The sequence below is a fragment of the Phaenicophaeus curvirostris genome, chromosome 5 (genome assembly GCF_032191515.1).
Source record: "Phaenicophaeus curvirostris isolate KB17595 chromosome 5, BPBGC_Pcur_1.0, whole genome shotgun sequence".
In the NCBI taxonomy this organism is placed as follows: Eukaryota; Metazoa; Chordata; class Aves; order Cuculiformes; family Cuculidae; genus Phaenicophaeus; species Phaenicophaeus curvirostris.
In genome coordinates, this window is record NC_091396.1 from 14,163,217 (window position 1) to 14,168,104 (window position 4,888).

Consider the following 4,888-nt stretch of genomic DNA (forward strand, 5'->3'; position numbering starts at 1 on the left):
TTGTTACAGCATTAAAACTGGGCAGATTGGCAGATTACTGGGCAGTGCTCTCTGTATTGAAATGACTGTATGCTCCGGGTCAGCTTTGGAGCCTGGTGGCTGGTGTGGTGTTGGCGTTTTTGTGGTATACATGAATGGCAGGAACAATCTTCAGCCTTGAAGTGTCTGTGGACAGTGTCTTATTGGTCATTTCAGCACCTGATTAGCAGGTGCAAACACATACTTGTGTGTCTAAAACCTTGGCTAACTGTGACTTCAACCTAGATACTACTCAGTTAAATGAAGCAGCCTGTATTCAGTGGGTGTTGTTCTTTGCAGAGAGGGTTACCTTGCATTACCTTAAGGTTCCAATGTTAACCTTGTATTGCCCGATACGCATTTGTTTGGTTTCAAAAAACTTAGAGGGCATTAGTTGTTCCATCCGTGGTCTGAGTCTGCAGGTCGCAGTCCCAGCTTTATGGGCATCACAAGAGTGTGTCACCTACAAATGGTAACTGTCTGGCTTATTAATAATGACTTCACAGAATCACTACGTTGGAAAAGACCCACTGGATCACTGACCAAGAAACTGCCTTTTTTTTGAGGCAGTGGTTATTCTAAACACAATAAGCACATTTGAATGGTCCTGACTGGTTTCTTGGGCTCAGAGGAAGAGGGTGTGCCACCGTGCCCAGACTGGGTGTCAAACCCACTGTCTCGGGTGCTCCAAGTACAGAGGAGGGGGAGCAAGGGCCACGGGCTGTCTTCCTGGGCAAGGCAGGGACTCCTCTCAGCTGGGGAGCATTGTTGCCCTTCTTTGGACATGGTCCAGCATATAATATGGAGCGTAGTGATGCACAGGTTGCATGTGTTAGAAAGAACTGCAAGTGTAGGAAAGCCAGCAAAGTCCAGCTTAGCAAAGCTCGGCTTTTCTTCCATAACCCACAAACTGCCTCACATTGCAGGGAATAATATTTATTTTATTTTAAACAAACAAACATACATAATCTGTGTCAATTTGTTGGCCTTGGAAGCTCTGGAGACCTGGGTGGCTGTAGGTCTCTACAGTCGGTGGGGTCATTTGCGAGCAGGGTAACTGGTCTGTGCTCCTTAATGCCAGGCTGGTTGGCACTGGGCTGGCACGTAATGCTGTTGTGGGGCTACAGTCTGCTGGCTGCAGTCCCAGACCCCAGAGCCCTGTCTCTGCACCCAAGTCTGCGGGTGCTCGTCTGCCGCCGGCAAGCCCATGGAACCCATGTTGGGTGTGGGCAGCAACATGTTGCCAGCATTGGGGTTGCTGGGGTCTGTGTGGGCTTGTGTGGGGTAGCCCCAGGTGTAGCCGTTGCAGCTGTTGTGAGGCGCGCCGTAGCCCATGGAGTAGCAGAGCAGGGTGTGTGCCATCTCCCAGTTTTGCTGCTGCTGTTTCTGGGCCTCCTGCTGGATGAACTGCTGCTCAAAGAGCTTCCTGCGCTCTGCTAGGGACAGCCCGTGGTGGCGCTCAAATCAGACTCTCTTCTTGCAAGGTGTTGGAGTGTCGTATGTGTCTGCTGGCCTCTTCCTTCCACGCTCGTATGCTGAGGGCAGTGGCGATGACTCTCTCTGTCTCTTTCCCCAGCTCTGCCTCTCGGGTTCCTGCTGCCCGCTGAGGATGTGCTGTTTGGGAGCAGGCCTCTCATCCCTGTGGCTGATGGTCTCTCTGCCACAACTGGCGCTGTTGTCCTTTTCTGCTGGCCTCTTCTTTGGGATCCGATACATGTGCTTGAGCTGCTTCCAGGTGTTGAGCAGCCTGGTAGCTAGGTTGGTCACATCCTGTATTTTGTCTGTCTGGTTTTGGCTTTCCTTGGCCTGCACCCAGCGCTTAATGATGGGAATCACTTTGCTCTCTTCCAGCATGTTCTTGGTGGTTATGGGCAGGAGCTCTAGTGTCTTTAGAATCTCCAGCTGCAGCTGCGGGTTGTTAGCTGCGCTTCCTTTCCCATAATCCATCTCCATCTCCTTCATCCAAATCCAGAGGAGAGAGAGGCCATCATGCTTCAGGAAGGATTTCAGGCCAGATTGTGAGCGCATGTTCCGTAGGATTCTGAGGCAGGTGAGCTTCTGCTCCAGAGTTCTACTTTGAAGCATCAGCCAGGTTAACCTGAGACCTTGGTTCTCATTGCTGTCAGTCTCCCCATTCTCCAGCAGCACTTGCAGCTCCCTGTCCACCGAATGCTTCTTACGGGAGCGTGCCTTTTCCATTGTTCTTTTGGCAGGTCTGATGATGACCCTCTTGTCTCCTCCCAGGTAACCCCGGCAGTTAGCTGAGCGGCAGAAACATTTCTGAGCCTCTTTGCTGTAGTGCTGGAAGTGGTAATCAAACGTCAGCTCTGAGCCTGATGGGACTAGCTTGGTGGTGAAAAGTCCAACTCGGAGCTGCCCATTCACCATCCACTTTTGTGCCTTACAGTTTGGTTCGCAGCTGTGGTTCATGAACCGAGAGCAGTTTCCTTTCTGGGTAGCATCAATGATCTCCTTTTCCGTCATGGCCATGAAATAAGAGTGAATGTTCTTGTTGCAGGCATATTCCTTCCTGCGAGCCTTGAACTCCTTGTGATCCAGCACTTCTCCACAGTACTCCAAGATGAAAGTGTCTGGTGGCAGATCTTTGGCAGCCCTCAGCCCCCATCCTTTGTCTTGAGTGAGGATCACTTCAACATCTACATAGTGTTTCTTCTGGATGCGCCTGTTGGAGCAGTAGTTGCCATTTGGGCACTGGGAAGAACACTCTATCAGGAGCAGGCGATTCAGACAGTGTTCTCCGCAAGAAACCGCTCCCTGAGCTCGCTGCTCTTTGGAGAGAGGAGGGCATTGGCACACTATGTGCTTCATATCCCGGTGAGATGTTTTGTTGTTCCTTTCTGTCAAGTACATGTTCTCATCAATCAGGTCAAAGTAAGGGGGCATCTTTCCTAGCTTGGCTAACTCCTTCCAGCGCTGGGGGTCTTTGAAGTCGTCCATGACACACAATGGACTGACCATGGAGGAGTTCTGCCGAGTTGCCTCCACTTGCCTCCCTTCCAGTTTTGCCACCTTCTCCCTCGAGTCCATGTTACCCTCAGAGTTACTCTCCAACTCCGGGTGTCTTCTTTTTGTTCGACCTCGCTCTTGTGCATTGTTTTTTCCCAAAATGTTCACCACCTCCTTCTCCCTGCTGGGCAGCGGCTCCTTATGTGAACTGTTGCTAATCTTGGGTGCCTGCACAGAGCCTTTTGCTTTCTGGCTGGGCACCGGGCATTTTCTGGAGGGGCTGGGAAAATGAAGCTGGCAGTCGTCATCCCAGCGGTCATCCTCTTCGTAGTCCTTGTAATCACCTGTGAGAGAATCCAGTATTTGCCCTTGAATTGGCTTGTAATTAGCTGCAGAAGGTCTGCCAGCAGACCTCGCAACCCCCTAACCGTTGTCTTGCCGTACACTCCCAAGCCTGGCTGGTAACCATAGCCTGAGTAGACCCTGATGCTGCTGTCTGGGTGCTGGTAGTTGCTACTTGGTTTCCCCAGCTGAGAAAACCTGGTCCCTTCCCAAACGACCCACACGCCCCATCATCTGAAAACCGTCCAGGCTGGAGAAATCTCCGAGGCCAGACTGGTTAAAGCCACCCTTCCCTTGCCTACCTTTTGGCTTGAAAAGCCCTGTCTGATGCTGAGCTACATCAGCGCTTTTGAAACTCCCTGGCAGATCAGATGGCCGCTTGGTGCTCTGAGGCTTCCCTGGATCAGGCTGCAGCTTCTCTGTCTCCTTCTTGTTGAGATCAGTAGAAGTTGCTGCACTATCCTCCATGCCTCTAGGAGAACACCTGATCTCTCTGTGTGGGCCACCTTTGCCTGCCATATTCTCCAATCTCTCTTCGTAGTAGGATCCACTAGACGAGTGGTCAGAGAAACACCTCTTCCTTCTGGCTGCTCCAGGAGGAGTGAGTGCTGCTCTGTCCCGTCGCTGTGGTCAAGTCTGTGGTGATGCAACAATGGAATGGAACCGTTTCTATGGGACACCGTCATCGCACCCCCGGTCCTCTATGTCACTGTCCTCACTGCCTGCCTTGCTGTCCCTCTGCCCTGTGTCCTCTGTGTCAGAGGAATTGTTGTGGCCAATGGGACTTTTTGGGCATAGGAGAGTAACGGACAGGCAGAAGATGCGGGACAAGCAAGGCCCACTTAGAATCATATAATCACTAGGTTGGAAAGGACCCACTGGATCATCAAGTCCAACCATTCCTATCAACCACTAAACCATGGTCTTTTAAACACCTCCAGGGAAGGTGACTCAACCACCTCCCCGGGCAGCCTGTTCCAGTGCCCAATGACCCTTTCCGTGAAAAATTTTTTCCTGATGTCAAGTCTGAACCTCCCCTGGCGGAGCTTGAGGCCATTCATACGCGTTTAAACAAAGAGGGTGCCTCCAATCACTTTAACTTAGAATAGTCAGGTAAACAGGGGTACACAGACTGGCTGGTCAGAAAACACTTCAAAACAGTGTACGAAAGACTGTTTCACAGCCTGCTGACAATTACACAGAATTAACTTGCAAAATGGAATTTTTGTTGATGATAGTGGGAGTAGAAACACTAACATGCCACACACATCATACAATTATGTGGTTTACAGTATGGTGTATGTGCATATGGTTATTATTGAAGTCTCTGAAGGATTTAAATCACTTGTGATATAAGCCTCAGTCTTTGGAAAAAAGAAGCTGGTGCTTTTTCCCCCCCTCATCCTCCCCTCAATAAGATGAATAGTTCTCAAAGTGTCTGAGGAAACATAGGAAGAGGTACTATTGCTTTGATTGCTTTAATTTTACTGCTTATCTTCAATGTTCTGTTATTTTAGTATGTAACATTTCATATGTACCTAAAGCTTAAGGTGATCATGAT

At 50.1% G+C, this 4,888-nt stretch overlaps 1 pseudogene; it reads right to left on the reverse strand.

The window, feature by feature from the left end:
- Window positions 1–964: 964 nt before the first annotated feature.
- On the reverse strand, window positions 965–3,957 carry LOC138720777 (histone-lysine N-methyltransferase SETD2 pseudogene; annotated as a pseudogene).
- Between the last annotated feature and the right edge of the window lie 931 nt (window positions 3,958–4,888).